This window comes from Oryx dammah, unplaced genomic scaffold, assembly GCF_014754425.2.
Source record: "Oryx dammah isolate SB20612 unplaced genomic scaffold, SCBI_Odam_1.1 HiC_scaffold_29, whole genome shotgun sequence".
NCBI classification, from domain to species: domain Eukaryota; kingdom Metazoa; phylum Chordata; class Mammalia; order Artiodactyla; family Bovidae; genus Oryx; species Oryx dammah.
In genome coordinates this window covers 109,651,577-109,675,464 of record NW_024070213.1, presented here as the reverse complement: position 1 = coordinate 109,675,464, position 23,888 = coordinate 109,651,577, and the positions used below count along the sequence as shown (strand labels likewise).

At 36.1% G+C, this 23,888-nt stretch overlaps 1 protein-coding gene across 1 annotated transcript in view; it reads left to right on the top strand.

Annotated features, from left to right (window-relative positions):
* NAV3 (neuron navigator 3) overlaps positions 1 to 23,888 on the top strand; it is a 608,990-nt gene that overhangs the window by 197,849 nt on the left and 387,253 nt on the right. The gene's annotated exons all lie outside the window — the stretch shown is intronic.

Genomic DNA, 23,888 nt, shown 5'->3' with positions numbered 1-23,888 from the left:
AAAATTATAAGCATAGAGAAATGCATAACTTTTGTAAGTATATAGTTGTAAAGCTATAAAAATTATGGAAAAATAGTCCATCTAATAACTGTGTTAGGGACAAATTATTGAACACCTTGAACTTCACTTTTCTCCCCTTATAATAGAAGTGAAACCTCTTTTATCAGTTGTGTGGTTTAAATGAGATAGTGTGAACATTTCATTGAGTTGTTTGGTCCCCACTCCTCCCTTCCCCTTGCTCATTTGGATGTCACCTCTCTTAATTCTGCCACCACCATCTTTGATTCACCCAGGATGTACAGTTTACAATCAAAAAGAGCAAACAGAAGGATTTTCTCTCCTAGTGGAATATGCAGAACTTGGGATGTTTGTATATATAAATATATAATATATATAAATATATATAATACTGACTTAAAAATCAAATTCCCTGACATACATTTTTTTTAATCTGTGCCAAAAATGTGTTTTCAGAGAAAATCTTATTTTCATACTCAGACTTTGTATTGTCACTCATTTGTATAAGTGCGCTTCGTTATAGCACGGGCCCTGCCCCCACAATTTGGAAGTGTCACACACAGAAAAAGACTGGCTTCCCTTCTTCCTGTGACCTTGACCTCTCCCTCAACTTCCTAACACTTATTAATTTATGAAACTGTTTTTCTCAGCGCAGTTTTGTTTTGTGTGTCCATTGGATTACAAACTTTTATTAAAAAATACAAAACAAAACAAAAAAATAAATGAGATAGTGTGCTTGAATAAATAAATATTAATTTTATCTTTATTGTTAATGATATTTGAATGATGATAAAATATCATACTTACTATGATTACTGTTGAAGGGGAATTCCTTTGCTTTGATTTGATGTTGCTGCTGTGAGGAGATTCTTTTTTGTTTTTTTGTTTAATTTTATTGGCGTATAGCTGCTTTCCAGTGTCTCTACTGTACAGTGAAATGAATGAGCCATACACACATATACTTCCGCTTCCTTTTGGAATTCCTTCTCACTCAGGTCACCGCAGTGCATGAAGCAGAGTTCCCTGCGCTACACAGGGTGTTTTCCTCAGTTATCTAGTTTATACATGGGGTCAATAGTGTATGTGTGTCAACTGCTGTCTTCTTATTCCCCCCACTACCTCTTTCCTCCTTGGTGCCCACATGTTTGTCCTCTGTGCTTTGCAAATAAGATCATCTGTACCATTTTTCTGGATTCCACGTTATACACTAATGTGTGATATTTGTTTTCCTCTCTGTGTGGCACTCGGCATGGCAATCTCTAGGTCCATCCATGCCTGTACAAGTGATCCAAGGGGGAGCAAGATTCACATATGATTTAACTTTGTTTTTCAATGTGTATGTACCAAATATAGGTATAAATGAATGAAAATAAATTAATGAGATGAACCACATTTTCACCCCGATGAATAACTTAGAATTACTTCATTGGAGGAGAAATACTCTTATCAGTTAGCTTTCGCTACATAACAAAACACCTCCAGACCACCATTTATTAACAAATCATTGTGTTGCCGAGCTGGAACGGCTTTTTCCTCTTCCATGTGTTTTGGCCGCATTCAAGCATCTGTAGTGAGTTGGCTGCTCCCTCGTGGCCTTGCTCACGTTTCTGGCAGTTGATACTGGCTCTCCGCTGGACCACACATCTTCAGCAGCCTAGCTTGAGTCTGTGGAGCAAGAGATAGGGCACACCCCAGTGTGCAGTTTCCATTAAGGCCTCTGTTGGTATAGTGTTTGCTCTTTTTCCAGTGGCCAGAGCACATGTGGGAAGAGTCAGTGTGAGAAGAGGTAATACAAGAGTTGAGATATCAAGGAACATGCTTCATTGGAGCTCTTTCTCATAACAGTCTACTACAAATAGAGCTTTTGTGCCTCCCTTGCTTTATTGGACTTTTAATTTATATTAAATGCTTTGATTAGCTTAATTAATGAAGCAGGTAAACCATTGAACATGATTTTAAAGACCTTAGTCAATACGGTCCTTTATTAAGAATTATTGTCTCATTATGATTTTAAAGTCAGAATGTGATCAAGCCAAAGTTTAGTTGCTATGGCTGGTGATAAATACTAAGATTTCTTCCTCCTCCAGTGATGATGCTTACAGTGGTGATAACATCTAAAAATTAATTTTGAGATCTTAATGTACATTGCACATGCTATTAAATTATTTATGTATATTCTCCTATTTTAGCTTTGTCATAGATAATTATTTTTTTAATTAAAAAATCAAATAGGAAGGCAAAATACTTGGAGGCTAGGGCACTCTTCTAGAGGTACATACTGGTAAGTGGTAGAGGTGATTGACATTTGTTGGTCTGATGTTAGAACACAGACTTCTGGTTACTGTACTCTACAGTGTCACAGATTTTATTTGTGTATATATAATGTATATGTATATATTAAAGGTTTTATTGAATTTATTTCAAAATTGCTCCTGATTTATATTTTGGTTTTTTGGTCACCAGGCATGTGGGATCTTAGCCCCCAGATCAGGAATTGAACTCACACCCTCTGCATTGGAAGGTGAACTGGATTGCCAGAGAAGTCCCTGTAATATATATTTTCAGTATGAAATGAATATATGTAGTTATGATGTTTTATATTATCTGTACTTAGTTATAATGCTATTATAATTTGATTCTTCCAGAATCTCAACAGTTATCTCAGTAAATATTCAGAATCAGTGACATAAAAAATCATCAGCTCAAGTAGAATAATGTGTTAAAAGGCATCATTCTCACCATGACATGCCCTTGCTTTCTGAGACACGTAACAGTGAAGACATGTCAAACCATGGGTGAATAATAGTTTAATAATAGTAGAGCTGGACTTTCCTGGAACATCAACAGGAGTGTCATGAGATGGCTTTTAAGGCCTTGAACTTGGCAGCCACTGCAAAGATTCAATTTGGCCAGCAAAGCATTGGTAAAGGCCAGAAGGGAAGATGGTAAGAAGGAAGGGACTTGGCTTGTATTTATGGGTGGTCTTTAGAAATGAAACTGTTCCCAAAGCAGAAATGGAACATGGAGCTCAACTCCCATAGCTAATAAACTGAGGTATTCACATTTACAAATCACATGAACTTTAGTCTGGCTGTTTTTATAGGAAAAGTGTTTGTTATCATGGTATAAATTCGGTGGGTTCTATTAAGTGTTCAATGGTCTGATGTTCTTGCGTCTCATATTCTTCTTGAGGGAATGTGGATATTTTGATGGTTACTCATGAAATACCTAGTGCATTTGACCCTAAAAGTCATCAGTTTGATATTATCCTTAGTATTCTAATATTTACTTTACTAACAAAAGAAACATTCTTTTTGTTGTTTTTAAGTACAGTAGGCAAAACTATCATCTATGAACAATCTAAAATTTTATTTAGACATGATTATGTAGCTTTGCTTTTAAAATACAGTAGCAACATATTTTGGCATCAGTATAAGTGACCTACATATTTGACTTTATACCAGAATGAATTGTGAAGAACTAATTCAGAGGAATGTTTTTAAGATCTGCTTGTTAATGGACACAGATTTGTGAGATAAAACACATGATAGAGAAATCCTTACTTATTTCTAATAAATTCATATTTCCTCTTTAGGGAAGGTAGAAGTTAGTATTCGTTAGACTTTTCTTTATTCTTAAACCTTTTTATTCACCCAGGATACTCCTTGTTGTTTTCTTAAAACTCTCTCATTATTTCCAGGGCATTCTGTGATTTTGTTTAAGAGGCAATTAGGAGAAAACATGGCAACAGTCTTTTCTTACCAAAGATGATGTGTTTCTTTGCTTTGCCTGACTGAGCATTAGAGTCTGAAAAAAATTATCTATTTTGGAATTCAGATTCTAATCCATCCAGATTGATCATGGGTACAATATTGAATCACATAGACTCTTAGTTCTGCACAACAAAAGCTGATATGATAACCTAGCTCAAAGTGTGAGGCTCAGGATTCAGTGAGGTTAACCTGGCAGAGTGGCTGTCATATAGATGTTACTCAGTAATCGTTCCTTTGCCCCATTTACATGATTCCATAGTGTACTGTAGGTATATATATATGTGTGTGTGTGTATATTGCAGGAGGAAATGGCAACCCACTCCAGTATTCTTGCCTGGAGAATTCCATGGACAGAGGAGCCTAGTGGGCCATAGTCCATAGGATCGCAAGAGCTGGACACGACTGAAATGACTGAGCTTGTGTGTGTGTGTGTGTGTGTGTGTGTGTATATATATATATATATATATATGTAATGCTGTATATGTAATTTACATCATTATATAACATACATTAAAGATACTTTCATTGTGAACAAAAACTAAACATTAACTAAAAGTGATTTTAGAGATATTATGGATCTTAAAAATGAGTTATAATGCATGATTGTAATTTCTTCTCCTATTGTTAAAATTTATATCCTCGGCATTTATATGTATCTCTTGAACACAAACGTACATCCAGAGGAAGAGATGGATATTTGTTTTTTTCCATGATTTTGGAATTTCTATTTTGAAACTGTGTATTTACAGTACTGATTCATTAATATTTTTAATTTGCATTATTTCATTCTTTGACGAAAAGTGGTCCGTAGGATAATTGATTTTGCTGAAATTCTAAAAAAAATAGTATGCTCCATCTAAGTTGGGAAACAGTGTATAAAGCTTAAATTTTTCTTTCTTGGGTTTTGTACTTAATGATAAGACAACCTGGGATATTTGTTGTGACTTGCTCCCAAAGACTTCAGTTCCTTTTGTGAAATAGCTAAGAGCTGCCCCTCATGTCTGACCTTCTTCATTCCTCAGCCCTGATGTTCATCTTAATGCTTTAATGATTTCTAGTGAAAAGATCCTTATCTTCGCTTCCTTTTCAGTTAAACTACCAGGGAGAGATGACATGCCTGATGCCTCTCTCCTCTCTTTGTTCTTTATTAGACTTTTTCTTTTGTATTGCAGTATAGCCAGTTAACAATGTTATGAGAGTTTCAGATGGTCTCTAGTCTTTATAGCATCTTTGCTCATAGTTGCTGCTGACTCAGTATTTGATAAATGAATGAATGGTCATTTAGTTCTCAGGGGCTCCAAGTTGAACATCCTAGAATTGGAGATATAAATATAAAAGTGGGCAAACCATGGTTTCAAATAATCCATCTTTTAAAAGAAACCTTTGGCCTTCAACTGTTTGTGTTCATTGGAAGGACTGATGTTGAAGCTGAAACTCCAATACTTTGCCCACCTCATGTGAAGAGCTGACTCATTGGAAAAGACTGATGCTGGGAGGGATTGGGGGCAGGAGGAGAAGGGGACGACAGAGGATGAGATAGTTGGATGGCATCACCGACTTGATGGACATGAGTTTGAGTGAACTCCGGGAGTTGGTGATGGACAGGGAAGCCTGGGGTGCTATGATTCTTGGGGTTGCAAGGAGTCGGACATGACTGAGTGACTGAAATGAACTGAACTGAACTGAACAATATGAGAAATGATTCTTGTTCAGAAGGTTTGGTGTATATTTTGATACTTGGTATATATTTTAAGAATAGCACTTCTCCTACCCGTCACCTCCACCCCCATTCTCTCCTTTCCCAAGTTAACCTAGATATTCAGGAGATTATTGTTGTTGTTTAGTCACTAAGTTGTGTTCAACTCTTTTGCAGCCCCATTGTAACCTGTAAGCTCCTCTGTCCATGGATTTCCCAGGCAAGAATACTGGGTTGGGTTGCCATTCCCTTCTCCAGGGGATCTTCCCGACCAGGGGACAGAACCCACGACTCCTGCTTGGCAGGCAGATTCTTTCCCATCTGAGCCACCAAAGAAATACTGGATAGAAATCAGCTAAAAATACATCATTGACTTTTTATAGCAAATACAATGCCTGATAAGTGACTCTAGGAAAACCAGGCCTAAACGATTGAGAAGTTAGGTATGTCATGAATTTCATATTATATTAACTTTGTGGTTTACATTTTTAGCTCAGTCAAGCTTATCTCTGATTTTTAAGGAGGAAAGATGGAAATAAAAGAAATGGATTTCGTATTATTCTCAGGTATTCAAAAGGAAAACAGAATTTTTCCTGAGAATTCAAATAATTGTTTTCTGTAAATGGATACTAGAGTAATGGAAATGAGTTTCAATTAAACTATGTTAATGAAGCCCAAAGGAACGTTAAAAATTATATTCTTCTTGTTTAGCTTTGAAAATTCCTTTTGATAATTTAAAGTGTACATTTATTATACAATATCCTATATTTGATGATATTTTAATGACAGTGTTACATTGTTTAGCTTTCTTCCTTGCTATACTATTACATTTTAGCCAATGAACTGAGGAATGAGTTACTAACCTTTTTTTTTTTTTAGTTATGAAAAAAATTCAGAATAGAAAAATACTTTGCTAATGTGGATTGTTTATATTTGATCTCTGTCCTTTAAATTGGGTTAAATTGCTAATTTCCAATTCATAGCAAAACCACTGTTGTGTGGCTTTCTCCATGGTGAATTGCAAATCATTTTGGCTTTAATGTTTGGCCGATACATACTTGGTCTGTGTATCAGATCTGCCTTTGGTTGGGTTCCTGGTTGCTCCAGTGCAGCAAAAATTGAATTGCTAACTATTTTTATTGGCTTGTCACCTTTGCTGTTATAAAAATACTAACTCAAGTATCTATTAAAACCAGATCCTCAAATGCCTGACTATACAAACTGTTCTCTCAGGATTGATCCAGGTTTTGCCTGGACCTTTTCTTTTTCAGTTTAATTCCAAATTCTGTTAGTCAGTTTTCTAAACTTCTTAGTCATTTTACACATTTTTTGGTACAAGATCCATTATGTGTTTTCATATCGATCAATAATTGTTTATTACTTAGTGAATAATTGTTTTAAAGGGATATTATGTGATTCCATTTATAAACTGGTAACTGTTTTAAAATCAGAAAATACTTTTAAACTTGGAGTAATGTTGCAGACCAACAAGGCTAAACAAATTTTTCTTCCCATGATTAAATACTTTGGGGCAGTTAATTAAAATAAATAGAACTAAGACATTTCATGGGCTTCCCTGGTGGCTCAGCAGGCAAAGAATCCGCCTGCATTGCAGGAGACCTGGGTTTGATCCCTGAGTGGGGAAGATCCCCTGGAGAAGGGCAAGGCTACCCACTCCAATATTCTGGTCTAGAGAATTCCATGGACTATACAGAGTCCATGGGGTTGCAAAGAGTCGGACACGACTGAGCGACTTTCATTTCACTTCACTTCCCTTTGAGACATTTCATATATAATGTCAACAAATATGTTTCTTACAAATTTTTAAATTCTTTTCACTACTTAAATATTTTTGCCAAGCCATTATGAATAAAGGAAGTCCAATATTCAAATGAAGCCTTTAAAAAAAAATATTGCCACTTAAAAGCTTTCTGTTAAATCAGTTTTATTGCTTTTCAATTTTAATTCAAAATTACTTGCTCATGTTAAACTATGCAGTGAATGATAAAAATAAAACAAATAGCTTTATATCACATTCCCCTGATATGACTACTGAACAATAAATATTTAAGGCAGCTAGATTTCTTAAAGGGAAAAATTTAATATTTTCAATTGAAAAGATGTCTCTCCAATCTCAAGTAAACATGCATAGTAGATGAATTTTTAAAATGTAAAAGAAAAAAAGTGTTAATTCATATAGTAATTATTAGTTATTTAGGTAGTAGTGCAAACTTGTTTCCATCAAGTTCTTTATCATCTACTCCTGTGGTCCATGAATATCTATCTACTCACCAGCCATTCATTCTTTCATTCTTTTGGCATCATGTAAGAGCATGGTAATTTATGTAGTATGTGGTCTTGTTTTCTAATATTTGGGGAGCTAATTATAGTCATTAATAATTAAGAGAGTATACAATAAAGCACATATTGCTAATTCTCTCTTCTGACAACCTCCATCATCAAGTCTCAGTCACATTATTTAGTTGTATATTCTCAAGAAATGTTTCTTTTTATCAAAGCACATTTACTGATTTGATCTAGACCTTCTTTAGTTTGATTATATTTGTCTCAAGTGAAAGCTTTTCCAGAACTTAACGCAGTGCCTTACATAGAGTGGGTTCTTAATGAATAGCTGGTGGCTGAATGACTGAATATGAAATATAACATAAACACTCAGAGAAATAAAAGTTAACTTGGGGTTGGAATTATCAAAGAAGGTATTAATAAGTAAATGACATGTGAATTGCTTTTCTGAGAAGGACATGGATAGGTGGGAAGAAGGAAGACAGACATTCACTGAGAGTGCTATAAAATAAGATGAGGTAACAAAATTAACCATTTTGAAGTGAACAATTTGGTGACATTTGGTACACTCTTACAGTTGTGCAACCACCAACTCTATCTAGTTTTCCAAAACTTTCATCACCTGAAAAGAAAACCCTGTACTCATTAAACAATCGCTCCACATTTCTACCCCTCTGCTCATCCCCTGGAAAAGACCAGTTTGCTTTCTACCTCTATATATTTACTTATTCTGAATATGTCATAGAAATTGGAGTTGTATGATATCTTTGTATCTGGCTTCTTTCATTCAGTACAATGTTTTCAAGGTTCTTTCACCTTGTAGCACATATCAGTACTTCTTTTCTTTTAAAGGCTAGGTCTTTCATTGTATGTATATACCACAGTTTGTTTATCCATTCATCTATTGAGGAGCCTTTGGCCTATTTCCACCTTTTGCCTGTTATGAGTAGTGCTGCTATGAACATGAATGCATGTGTAATTTTTTAGAATTTGTTTGCTTTTTGATGCTTTGAATATTTGTACTGAAGTAAAATTGACTTAGTATATTGTATTAGTTTTAGGTGTATAGCATGTGTACGTGTGTGTGTGTGTTCGGTCGGATCTAACTTTTTGCAGACACTTTGGACTATAGCTTGCTTACCAGGCTCCTCTGTCCATGGGATTTTCCAGGCAAGACTGAATGCTGAAGTGGGTTTCCATTTCCTCCTCAAAGGCATCTTCCTGACTCAGGGATCAGAAAGACGTCTCCTGTGTCTCCTGCATTGACAGGCAAATTCTTTCACCACTAAGCCACATGGGAAGTCCAGATGTACAGCATAGTGCTTTGATATTCTTATACATTATGAAATAAACACCCTATGTATTGTCACCATATGAAGTTATTTAGGATGTTCAGGTCTTAAATGTTTTTTTTTTTTTTTAAGCCATTCTGAGTTTATTTTTTTCAGATGGTGTATGGTGTTCAGTCGCTTAGGCGGGCCCAACTCTTTGTGACACCATGAATTGCAGCACGTCAGGCTTCCCTGTCCTTCAGTATCATCCAGAGTTTGCTAAAACTCATGGCCACTGAGTCAGTGATGCCATCCAACCATCTCATCCTCTGTCTCCCCCTTCTCCTCCTGCCCTCAATCTTTCCTAGCATCAGAGTCTGTTCCAATTAGTTGGCTCTTTGCATCAGGTGACCAAAGTATTGGAGCTTCGGCTTCAGCATCACTTCTTCCAGTGAATATCTAGGACTGATCTCCTTTAGGATGGACTGGTTGGATCTCCTTGCAGTCCAAGGGACTCTCAAGAGTCTTCTCCAACACCACAGTTCAAAAGCATTAATTCTTTGGTCCTCAGCCTTCTTTCTGGTCCAATTCTCACATCCATACGTGACTACTGGAAAAACCATAGCTTTGACTATATACCTTTTTGTTGACAAAGTGATCTCTCTGCTTTTTAATATGCTGTATAGGTTTGTCATAGCTTTCCTTCCAAGGAGCAAGCGTCTTTTAATTTCATGGCTGCAGTTACTGTCCACAGTGATTTTGGAGCCTAGGAAAATAAAATCTGCCACTGTTTCCATTTTCCCCCCATCTATTTGCCATGAAATGATGAGACAAGATACCATGATCTTAGCTTTTTGAATGGTGCGTTTTAAGCCAGGTTTCTCACTCTCCTCTTTCACCTTCATCAGGAGACTCTTTAGTTCTTCTTCACTTTCTGCCATTAGGGTGATACCATCTGCATATCTATTGTGCATTAAGGGACCACTGACCGAATATTATGCTAGAGATTGGTGGACACTCCCAAGTCCAGTCTCCCAGAGAAAGTAGTATGTCAATGCCCAAGAAGACTCATGGCTTTTAATGGCAATCAGTTGAGGAAAAACTGATTTGAGGTGAACATGCCAATGTCTCCTACCATTTTCTATCCTGTGATAAGTTTATCAAGAAACCTTTGGGAAGATGTGGTCTCCAAATCAGGCATTCTGCCTTCTCTGCCATGGCCTGACACTGAACTCTACTTCCACCACCAAACTCTACACCATGCAAATCGAAAAAGAAATAAAGCAACACAAAGCAACGGAGATCTTTATTTGAAATGTTATACCAGGAAAACATCAGTAAGGAGGGAAGATTGAGTTCAAAGGGAATGAATGGGTTGGTGCCAATAAAAACAACCGATGTGTGGTAAGCAGAGGAAATTATAGCAACAGGGAAAGCACTGGATCCTGTGAAAAGGACTAAAGAACTGTGGAGAAGCAGTTTGTAAAGTGAAAAAAGGAGCCCTCAATAGCACAGGCCTATTTTCCTCCTAATTACGACAGGAATTGCCCATTAGAGGGACTCACCTGTGATTAAAACCCAGCAAAACACAGTAAGCTACTGAATGTGCAAGGTTTAAAACAAGTTAAGACTGTCTTCAGCTTGATTGTGGTTGTAAAATGTTGATTAGAATGTTGCTATTGCTGGTGCTATTAATCAGTTAGATTGGAATGTGAATCCCCAGTTTGGGGAGAGGAAGAGATATATGTATTTTTCGTTCATGTTCCCAAAGATGTGCTGCAAGATGTGCTGATTTTACTAGAATTTATGATGGTGCTATTAACGAAGGGATCCTTGAAGACTTTTTCAAGGGTGGGAAGAAATATGACATAAGAGCATGGCAGCGTAATTGACAGGGTCGATCACTGAAGGGCATGGGGTATATGTTTCTTGAATTTTAGTCCCGGCTGTATTCACTACCAGTCAGACGTTCTTTGTGATTTCAAAGTAAAATTTTAGGTTGAATAAATAGATAATACAAAAAGCAAATAATTTGTAGGCAGTTTTAGTCATAACTTCCTCAGTGAGTTTTTTATTTATGGCATGACAGTTACTTATATAGTTTATATTGAAGCAAATGAGGATCAGCCTTGATCCAGAGGATACTAGAATAGACAGGGATGCAATTACTTTAAAAATTCAAGTGGTGAAATTTGAAACATCTAGTTCTGTGAAGATGCTGTTATTAACCTACTATTTTCTCATTATCAGAATTACAGCATATGTATTTTCAGGAGCACATAGTAAATATTGACCTTTCATTTTAAATATTTCAGTAGACTGAGGATATCTCTACTATGAGTAGATAGGTTAAATATAATTCATTTTAAAAAATCCTGATACACCCCCCAATGAATGGGTTTTTAAATTATCATATGTATGAGAACATCTTAGCTCTCATATAAAGTGTGGTCATGGCTTCCTGAGATGTCATAGTTCATCAAATCATTTTTGCCTGCATTTCATCTCCACATCCTTTCTGAACTGTACACTGTAATTTTTAGATTGCCAAGAATGAGCTCTCAAAATGAGAACTTGGGTGTGGTACCTAACAGTTTTAGATATTCCAATAAAATAATAATCTGATGTCTAAGAAAACTGGATCATTTTCTATGGATATTTTGTGGTATTTTGAAACTTCTTAATACGTAACCATACACCAAAGTGGGGAATTGAAATACATTATATTCTGTGTCAAGCTAGCCTCATATATTGAATGATTTGAGAGGACAGGGAATAAGAGCAGGGATATTGAGGAAGTATAAGATAGAATTTCAAAGGCAGGAAGAAGCTTGATGGGACAGTTATTAAGAATGAATTAATAAGGAGATGTGTGTATAATCACAAGGTATGTTTGGGAGAAACGAACACAGTATTCATTGGAAAGGGTTAAGAAGGAAAACTTAAGAAATACTAGAAGCAGGAAATCTGGAAACCGAAGATATCATTTTATGATGTTTTGAGTATAATATCCATGAATCGTTTAAAGTATTCATCTGTATTTTCAGACTTAGTGAATACCTCTAATGTGATTAATATGTAAAGAAATTATTTTAGCTCTGTCAGAAAAGAAGGTGCATTTTTAATGGAAGACAGAACTTAACAGACTTCTGAAAGGTGAATACACTGGAAAAACACATTTCACTTTCTGTTTAGAACTGGTACTGGGTCAGTATTTTCAAATTGAGTCTAAGATAATGACATTTGTTTTCCTTTGCTTCCCTTCCTATGAGTTTATCAGCTAGGATTACCTCGAAGTTCCTTATCCAACGTGAGCACCAACAACTAGAAGAAATGGAAGGTGAAGCCGCCAGGTAGCATGTGACATGCAGTTTTATGTGCCTTCCTCTCAAATGATGCCCAAGTGTTGACCCTACACTCCTTGTGCCTGAGAGTAAAAGTGAAAGCCACTCAGTCCTGTCTGACTCTTTGTGACGCCATGGACTAGTCCATGGGATTCTCCAGGCCAGAATACTGGAGTGGGTAGCCCTTCCCTTCTCCAGAGGATCTTCCCAACCCAGGGACTGAACCCAGGTCTCCCACATTGCGGGCAGATTCTTTACCAGCTGAGTCACAGGGAGGCTCTTGTGCCTAGTTGGCTTTGAATATTGCTTATGGACACAATATCTTGTTCTATCTAGCTTTATGTTTATTTCATTACTTGCCACTCCCCACCTCCCTATTCAAAATTGGAGAAAAAGTAAATGTTATATCAATAAGCACATATTTTAAATGAATATTGTAGATTTAGGGCTTTATGTTTCAGCTCACTTCTAAACATCAGACACGACTGAACGACTTCACTTTCACTTTTCACTTTCATGCATTGGAGAAGGAAATGGCAACCCACTCCAGTATTCTTGCCTGGAGAATCCCAGGGACGGGGGAGCCTGGTAGGCTGCCATCTCTGGGGTCTCACAGAGTTGGACACGACTGGAGCGACTTAGCAGCAGCAGGGCTTTATGTTTCAGCTCACTTCTAAACATCTTTATGATCTGTAATGACCTATGGAGGGAGTGTTTGCTCTTTTCCAGTGAACATTTAAAGCTAACATTTCAGAGATAATAATAAAGTGCTATCAATTTGTTAACAACTCTATGAATTCTTGCTGATGGACAAACTGAATTTTGTGACCATGTGTCTGTACAGCTGGCATTTTACATGCTTCTGTCAAACTGCAGTTGCTCCTATTGATGTCAATTTTCTTTTCCATTCTCTTTTCCAATTTATTATATTCTTTACATCTTCTGGGTGGCTTTTTATTGACCTTTAATCCCAATTTGGGCCTCCCTGGTGGCTCAGTGGTAGAGAATCCGCCTGCCAATGGCAGAAGGCATGGGTTCAATCCCTGGAAGATCCCCTGGAGATGAAAATGGCAACCCACTCCACTATTCCTTGCCTGGAAAATCTCATGGACAGAGGAGCCTGCCGGGTTATAGTCCATGGGGTTGCAAAAGGGTCAGACAGGACTTAGCAACTGAACAACAGCAATCTCAATTAACTATGTACACACTGGTGTTAAGATTTTGGGAGGATGCTTATAGGGCCTCTGATACTAAGAAAATATACCAATAAAATGTAAAGTGGACAGAAAGAAAGTGGATAACCAAACTTTAATGCTTATCTAAATTGAGCTCACTGTTTTGAAATTGTGGGCCTGGAATGGCTGTACCCACTTTCAGATTTACTAATAATTTTATGCCTTTATTAAATAATCTATGTAGGGATAATAAGCCCTATTGTTTTTGTTTTTGTTTTTTTTTTGCCAGAAATGCTTTGTTAAAGTCAGATTCTTTGCAGAAAGACTCAAGAGGAGAAGCTGCTGAGTTTACCTTAGACAAACAAAAAAAAAGTTTGAATTTTTGTTTATTTATTTATTTTTTACTTTAGAGTAGTTTCCTTGATGGCAATGCCTGTTGATTAGAAGGCTTTGCAAACGTCTTCCAGTGATTCTCTTAAGACCACACTGTACTATTTTTTTTTTTACTGCAGAGACAACTGTAACCTCTCCTGAGTGTTTTTTCCTTTTCAGCTCTTAACATTGCCAGATGTGCAATTAAATGATCACTTCACCTTCAATATAGTTTTCGTGGCATGTTATTGTCATTATTTTCCTTCTTTTGTACACTATGGCAGTTATGGTCTCCATATGCTTATTTTGTAAAATAGCTTTTAAAACCCAGCTGAGAGATGCAAGCTGGTGGGTAAAAAAAAAAATCACGACTGGTCTCTCATTTTTCTTTTAACCCTCAAAAGTGAATTCAACTGGGTAAATGTGTTTCTAAGCATCTTTCAGCAACAGGACAATATTTTTGTATGGTTTGTCTCTAGCAAGATGGAAGATGCCTACAACTATGGAACCTGCTCTTATCATTTTATATCTTTAGGATGTTGAGATAACACTTTTTAGATAAGATACAGTAAGCAGATGAATTAGAAGCTGAGGTGTGGTGAAATAAATATATGTAGAAACAAGGCTTTCTGTGTTTGGGGAAGGGAACATTTAAGGATTTCCTTCTGCTGAAGACAAGGAAAAACAGCTTCAAAAACATGAGACTTTAATAATGGAACTAAGTTGAAGTAAGCCATACAATTGAATGGAACTGATTTATCATAATGCTTTTCTTAGAGAAATCCCAACTATTTTGTTACATGAGAGTCTGGGATGTGTACAATAGAAAATGCAAATATGCCGTTGTTGCTGAAAGAATTACAGAAATAAAACTTCCAGAATGCATACGCTTTGGGGCATGGCTTTTAAAACTATCCTATGAAAATGATCTATTTGTAATGAGTAATTTTAATGTTTCATAAGAAACAAGGAAATTGGCTTTATGGGAGAAATCTCTGTCCCATCCAGTTCGAATTGTGAAACTTTCCATTTGTTCAAAGTGTTTGGTCTTGTTTTGTTTGCCTGTTTTTTGTCAGAAAGTGTGGAAAGTTGGCAGTGTTGTCCCCAAGACTAAGAGTCTGTGAACCCTTTGTTTTCAGTGACCTCGTGTAAAAGTTAACACTTCTGTTAGGAAAGTCTAAAGAAAATCAGTACATTTGTGAGAATTCAGGTTAGCATCTGATGGTCTCTATCAGATGGGGTTTAGAGGAGATGAGACAACGTATCACCTTTCATCTTTAACATTTCCTCTTTCATCTGCCTGCACCTAAGAGAAGAAAGTTTTTGTATTAATTCCAGAAATGTATGTGAGAGATTTTGTTTTGCTTATGATAAAGGATATGAAAATGAGTGCATTTTCATATAATATAAGCAGAGTTTAAGTAATGAAAAGTGAGATTATTTTAAAAGTTAGCAAACTGTTCATATCCCTGGTTCTATATTCCAAGCTCCCCATGTAGGATGTATTGTGCCAGTTGTTGATAGATTTCAGCCCATCCCATTTTCAGCAAGTCTAATGGTACTTAATTCCATTTTATTTTGGCTGTGCAAATTTTCTCTATATTCTTAAAGTCCACTGAAGACATTTTCAGTTATTGCAGCGATATCTGTCAGTGATAGTGGAATTGATTGATTCCAAACCTTCTTGGTACTGTTATAGAACTTGGCCAAGACAAGACTCATGGCAGCAATAGATGTTTCTGTGAACTTTTTATGAGACCAGTGGGAATCTTATAAATATTTTGGGGGTTCCCTATCCCCTCACCCTCTTTTTAATTTTTGTCTGAACTGAGTATTAATATAAACATGGTATAAATATGCTACTCATCCTGAGTACCAGAGTTGACTAATAGGATTTTAAGCTGAGGTTACTAAGAGTCAAACTTGCTCTGTTAGATGAAATTCTACTGTATCTCTAGCTACTAAATAGCAAGCTATCAGCAAATTTTGAAAATCTCACTTCTTCTAACTTTGTGGATTGTAAATCTTCAAAATATAGCTGTTGAAAAATGAAAAATAGGCTCATATTTTAGATAACAAACTTAGGTTTTCCTTTTTTTTTCCTTTCATGTTCTCATCCTTGCCTAACACATAAAGCTTATAAAGTTTTTGTGGATGCATTGTTAGGAGGATAATAAAATGTTTTTGCTAAAATATTTGGCAAGAGACTATAGGTATATGAAATAAAGTGAAGAAAACAAACAAAACATCTCAGCCTTAGCCTAAATTTTCTGCTTTGAGAATTAGATGTTCCTGATATATATCGTACGTTGATAATGATAAAGAACTTCCTGTTAAATTAATTGAAATTAATTAATTAAAGTCATCTTTAGAGAAATCTGTTGCACTTTGTCGACATTATGCTCTTCTATTCAGCCATCTTCAAAGTCCAAGGAATTAAAGCAGGAAAGAGGAAGATTTTTCAGGGCAACATATGTGTTGTTCATAAACGCAATAACCAAAAATATGTACGAAAGAGTTAGGCAACAGTTTCTATTCCTGTCAGAAATCATTCTTCCATTTTGAAATTTCAAGAAAGGAATCCTTGAAATGCGGATGATGTGGAAGTGAAGGGGATATATATTTGGACGTCATATGCTGGTAAGAAAACTGGCAGAGGAAACAGACGTCCAGATCAGGAGAATATTATGTCAGTAAAAGGATATACATAAAGAAAACCATTTTGGTGAAAAGTAGATTAAAAAAAGTAAAAGAAAACTTTAAAGTGTTCCCTCAGACTTGTTTATAAAGAATCCATTTGAAACTTGCATCTTTTATGGTATATTTTCTGTGTATTTTTGAATCCAGTGGGTTAGATATCCCTGATACAAAACCCATGTTTTCCAGTTATCAGTCTTATTTTATCCCTGGGCTGCTGTGAATGGGGCCATTGCGCACAGCTGAGAAGATTGCGCACTGCCCCAAGCCAGGTGCGAAAGGCACTACAGCTACAAGTGGGGACCCTGGGTCGCTACTTGTGTTCAGTGGGATAAACAGATGCCCCTAATGTATATAGAATTTTATGTTGCTGTTCAAGCACCTGAATAAAATACTTGGGATAATAGGAGAGTAATCCTTGGACCACGTGACCACGTGTTTTCATCCTCACTCTTCCTAATTCCTCATTCCTTATTTTCATGTCTATTATGTCATGAATATTATTCATGATGAATAACATTCGATCTTGCTAAATCTCTCAGTATTTCTCCTCTCCTCCCCCACCCTCCAACAGCTGTTTTGAAATATCCCCAGGGTTCCTAGTAAAATGTTACATGATCTGATAAAGACCACCTTTGCGAAGCTATTGATTTGGGTGGGTTTTCTGGGTGGTCTCCTATAATGGAGGTGAAAGTTGGTTATGTCTGAAATTCCCTTTGCTAAAATTGAGGGACATATCTCCTCCTGATCATAGGCAACAATGAATTTAACTCACTTTTTGGGTTAAAATATAAAAATAAAGTTAGGAAGATAACTTTAGAAAAGTTATCTGAATTACTCAAAGAATTCTGATGTACCCTCAATGTATCTGAAATAAAACAGGGGATAGTTAACAATATTCTGAAAGATATAAGAACAGTGGTTATATATAATGCCATAGGGTACTCAGTATGTGAGAATGTGTAATATTTCAAGTGATATTACAAATTCTTCATGAGAAGTGAGTACAACCTTTGCCAACAGCAATTTTATTGATAACTTTTAAACAGTTATGCTTTATTGCTTTATCTCTTATTTTAAACAACTCCTATTTATGTAATATAGTTGAAAATAATGAAAAGTGGCAACAGTACTAAAAACAATATTATGTGAAAGAAGGGTGTTCGGCACTCAGTCATGTCTGACCCTTTGTTACCCCGTGGACTATATGTAGCCTGCCAGGCTCCTTTGTCCATGAAATTCTCTATTAGTTATTCCCTTCTCTGGGGGTCTTCCTGACTCAGGGTTCGAACCCAGGTCTCCCACATTGTGGGCAGATTCTTTTCTGTCTGAGCCACTGCACGCTGCTAAGTCACGTCAGTCGTGTCCGACTCTGTGTGACCCCATAGACGGCAGCCCACCAGGCTCCCCTGTCCCTGGGATTCTCCAGGCAAGAACACTGGAGTGGGTTGCCATTTCCTTCTCCAAGGCACTGTATACTTTTATAAAAATAGACTTTATATATTGTCATGTCTAAAATTGGGCTTCCCAGGTGGCTCTAGTGGTAAAGAACCCACCTGCCAGTACAGGAGACATAAGAGACGTGGGTTCAGTCTCTGGGTCAGAAAGATCTTCTGCAAGAGGGCATAGCAACTCACACCAGTATTCTTGCCTGGAGAATCCTATGATCAGAGGAGCCTGGTGGGTTGGAGTCCATAGCATCGCAGAGACGGACATGACTGAAGCGACTTAGTACTCATGCATGCCTAAAATTATTTGGCTGCATTTTCCAGGACCAAACTCTCAGGACTTGGTTTTAGTTCCCTTTCTTTACCTTCATAACACAGTGTGTTTATGTACTTATATGTCAATAGAAATAGTCTTTTAAAGAGTATTTTTAAAGTTACTAATGTCCTTTATGAGTAAGATCTGCTGTCTTATTGGAGCACTGAAATTTATCTGGCAAAGCTGTCAAAGACACTTTTGTCTTAATAAAACAACTGTGCTTTCTCCGGATGTGTATATTTTTTACTCTGGAAGATGATATTCTGAAAGGGAGAGTATCAACATGTAGTGCCATTTCAGAGCTTACTACATTTGCTTTTCATTATACCTTGTGGTTAAGAGGCTTCTGAATTTGGTGAATTTTATTTGCTCAATTGACTGTATCAGTAGTATATTGTAAGGAAGCCTATAAGATGCTAAATATATGCCATAGAGCAAATATAATTAGTTGCAACTCTCTTGAATTGTTCCTCATTTTACTGGGTATCATGTGCATTTCCCAATGTTCATTAAATTTTATTATTGGCTCTTTTGTACTCATCACCTGCCTTTATATTTGAGCCAGCTGCTTTACTTTCTTTTTCCCTGTCTAATGCCACAATAAAGGCATATTTTGGCTTTCTGCCCCTTCAATTATACTATATGGCTGATATGTCTTTCTGCATCAGATATTTCCCAGATATCAGGAGAAAAAAAAAATGGTGCCAACGGGGATTTTGGAAAGAGACATTCTAAAACAGATCTCAGTGTTTTAAGTGTTTCAAGCCAAGTTTAGAGACTAGTTGTAACTTCATGCTCATTGTATCTGATGTTAGTTGTATTATTTAAATTTTCTCATTAGATCTGGCAGACAGTCTAACCCAATCAGTCAAACAGTTTGCAAGTTGTCAGCACAAATTATTTCTTCTCTGTGCTTTAAGGGAAGTACTCAGCTAAATGAAAGAGGCTCACAAACCAAAAAAGGTTTTGAGGTGTATTGTGAAAAACTAGTAACAGTCAACAGTTTTCAGGATGGATTGGAGGAAAAAAAAATTAAGATCTGACTCTATTTCTGCTTCTGACCATTACAGATTAGTAGGGATCTGACTTAATCTCCTGTCTTAAAAAACTGGAAATGGGACAAAGTTATAAAAAAAAAATGACATTCAGTTTTTGAACAAAAGGCAGCGCAAATCTGTGATACCCAAGAGAAGGGTAATTAAAAACTGGTTCTATTATTGTGCCACCTTACTACCTGGAGGCAATGTCCAAATTCCAGAGAAAGTCTATAGAACCCAAGCAGAGTCCAGCAATTGTGCTGAGTTGTAGAGACTGAAATCAAAGTTCAGAAAACCTAGAGGTCTAAATTTTTTAAGAATACCAGAAAGGAAGGGAAAAATGAATGAGAGAGAAAATGAGAATGAACACTGGAAATGTACAGAGGTGTTTTCTCCAGTGTTTGGTAGAGGACTACGCTGTACTTGTATGAGAAGGAAAAAAGCAAAGGTCTAGAAAAGAAGCACCATGACGTAGTATGATAAACAGTCCGCAGAACTCATGTAAGTCTAGGGACTCTTGGTATTTTCCCCAGCTAGAGTGGAGAGGCCACTTAGTAGATGAGGTGTTTGTATTTCTTTAGAAGTGGTGTTAAATTGACTCTAGACAATGCTCTGTACCTTTTTAAAAATAGCTTGTAATAGTCTAAAAAGTAACTTAATTGTGCCATACATTACATGAAATCCAGCAACAATAATGTATAATTCAAAACATCTCCCATCCAGGCAAAAATTATCAGACATGTAAAAAGCAGTGTAAATGAATCATACCCAGGAAGGAAAAAAAAAATTTTTGTAAGAAGGACATAATCCAAAATGACAGAAAGGATGAAATTCATGTATAAGAATTTTAAACAGCTTTTGTAAATATTCCTCATAAACACAGAAGGTAGAAGAGAACATAAATATGGTGAGAAGAGAAATGTTAGATACAAAATATTTAAATATTATAGAAGTAAGGGTTGGTGAACTTCACAATGTAGCAACAGAGGTTTACTGACTATTAAAAAACAAAACAAAACAGAGTTAAAAGACCTTATGGCAGAAAGTGAAGAGGAGCTAAAGACCATCTTGATTAAGGTAAAACAGGAGAGTGTAAAAGCTGGCTTAAAACTCAACATTCAGAAAACTAAGATCATGGCATATGGTCCCATCACTTCATGGCAAATAGATGGGGAAACAATGAAAATAGTGAGAAACTTTATTTTCTTGGGCTCTAAAATCACTGCAGATGGTGACTGCAGCCAAGAAATTAAAAAAACGTTTGCCCCTTGGGAGAAAAGCTATGGCCAACCTAGACAGTGTATTAAAAAGCAGACACGTTACTTTGCCTAAAAAGGTCCATCTAGTCAAGTCTATGGTTTTTCCAGTAGTCATGTATGGATGTGAAAGCTGGATATAAAAGGATGAGCAAAGAAGCACTAATACCTTTGAACTGTGGTGTTGGAGAAGACACTTGAGAGTCCCTTGGACTGTAAGGAGATCAAACCAGTCCATTCTAAAGGAAATCAACCCTGAATATTCATTGGAAGAACTGATGCTGAAGTTGAAGCTCCAATACCTTGCCCCCCCCCCCCCCCCGATGCAAAGAGATGACTCATTGGATAAGACCCTAATGCTGGGAAAGATTGAAGGCAGGAGAAGGGTGACAGAAGATGAGATGGTTGGATGGAATCACCGACTCAATGGACATGAGTGAGCAAGCTCCAGGAGTTGGTGAAGAACAGGGAAGCCTGGTGTGCTGCAGTCCATAGAGTTGCAAAGAGTTGGGCATGACTGAGCAACTGAACAACAAAAAGACCTAAAGAATAATGAGCGCATTAATAATCTGTGGTTCAAAACAAATGGTCCAACATGTGTGTACCTGGAGCCCCAGCAGGAAAGAGGGAGGCAACAAATATTGTTAGAAATAACTATTCTAAACTTCCCACCTTTGGAAGAACTCTAAATACTAAAGAACACAGAAGAAACATAACAAAATCAAATTGTTAAAGATGAGTAAAATGAGCAAATCATAACAAAAGCTGGATGAACTAGCTGCAATACACAGGGAGGAACAAAGATCAGAATTACAACAGACTTCTCCTTAGGAACTATGCAAATGAAAAACTATGGAGTGGCATCTTTAAAGTATCAAAGAAGGAAAATCATTAACTCAGAATTCTGTACTCAGAAAAAAATTTCTTTTAAAAATGGATGTGGAGTAAATCCTTTTTCAGACAAACAAGCTGAGACAAGTTAATCACCAGCAAATCTGTAGTAAAATTAATGTTATTGAGGTTGTTCAGGGAGAAGGAAAATGATACCAGATGGAACTTTGCATCTACACAAAGGAATACATACCACAGGAAATAAAATTATGTGGATAAACATAAAATGCATTTTTATTCATTTTTGTTTTTCTTTAAAAGGAATTGACAGTTTAGAATAATGTAATAATGTGCTATTTTAATGTATGGTGCTTTCCCTCAGATTTGATGACAAAAATGACTTAATTTATCTCATTTTTTAAATTCTCACAAGTAACTTGTGGAAGAACTACAGATATTCCCCCCATTTTACAGAAGATGAAACTGAGTCATAGCAACTGCCAGATTTGTACAGCTAGTAAGTGAAGAAGCAAAATTTGACTACAGGCAACCAAGCCTTTTAAAGTCCATCCCTGAACTGCCAAGCTACAAATCAAATAAAATGTAAAATAAGAGAACAATTTATTAAATTCAGTTCATAAACTTCTCCCTCATGATTCTTATTTAGTAGATTTGGGACGAATTTGAGAATCTGTATTTGGAATCTGTATTTTTAGCGAGCACTCCTGATGGTAGTTTGTTGAATCCAGTTTGAGAAACTCCATTTTCCGTGACTTTAAGTTCATTACTTCTCAGCACCTTTGTCTCCTGTTCAAAGGTGGTGTTCTTTTTAGGATGAAATGGATGATGGTGCCTGGCACATAGTGCCAGACTTATTCTCTATAATAAGTTAGCTTGTTTTTGTTGTACTTCATGGTTAATGTAATTTCCTAGGCTATCAGCAGTGACTATTTTCAATTCTATATTTCTGTCCTAGTGAAATGATATTGTATAATAAGCAAAGGATATTTCAAAGTGAAAGATACCCTTTTGCATGTGAACATTGTTTTTCAATTTGATGGTATCAGGAAATACAGTGTGGTCTCCTCCAGCACATTTCTGAAATACCAATTAGCTTATTTACAGTTGGTAAATAGAATTATGTTGATATAATGTAGCTTTATATGTCATACATTCTAGATCAAAGGAGGTAGAATAAGACAAGGTAGAAATTATAGCCTTGGGTAGGAAAAGAAATCCTCAGCTTTAATACTGTCCACTCAACAGGTGCCCTTTTGGCTCAATTTTAAGAAAATTTAAAGAGTAAGTCCCTTATGCAGGGCCTCCTGTCTTGTGTGACTTTTAAATATTTGCCAGTTGTACTGCCCCATATGCCCACTTCAGTGGCAAACCTTTGGACTCAAAAATTTGCCTTTCAACTAGATTTTTTCCTACCAATTCTAATTAAAATAGTGCTTCTATTCATTTTTTTTTTTTTTTTTGATTACTGAAGTAATCAAGGTAAATTTTTTTTTTTTTTTAATTTATTTATTTATTTTTAATTTTTACTTTACAATTCTGTATTGGTTTTGGCATAGATTGACATGAATCCCCTTCTATTCAATATGTTATTTGTTTGTTTTGTTTTTCACTTTGAGCTTGACTGCTTGCCTGGGTGGTCCTAATTATCTTCCGGAGTACCGGTATTATTTTTTATTAGTGATCTGCTCCCAAAGTCGCTTATGTTTTGAATGACCTTCCCAGAACCTGATTTCCCCCCCAAGTACTATTATTTTAGGTATGCCGTTTTGTCTGCAATGCGAGGATTGCAGGGTGCATGTATCTTCTCACGGAATTTAAAACCTGTTTTAGGAACTTGAACATCTGGTTTGCAGTATCTCATAGTCTCTGGAAGAGACAGTGTGTTAAATGGTCTATAAATGTACACTAACTAACTTGCACTAGAAATGTAAAGTAACTATTTCTTTATGACTACTAGCGTTATGTTTGTTTCTTATTATCCCATTGTGTAAAGCCCACTTGAGATGCTTTTTAAGTTTGCAAGATTTCTAAATTGTATTTGAATTTCTTCTATACTTATATCAAAAGAACAAAAAAAAAGTACTTTAGTTCTTGGATTAAATTCAAGTTTAAATTGGATTAAAAGTACATAATAATTTTAGACTTGGAAACAGTAGACAAATAAAATCATTCCTTCACTATAGAGAGATATTTTCTACAATAGTGATTATGATTTTCATATTTGCCACCAGTTCTTGAAAGAATACTAAATGTTCATTCATTTTCCTGTGGACTTTTACTTAGAATATTACTAAATCTTAATATAGTTGATAATTATTACATAAATAAA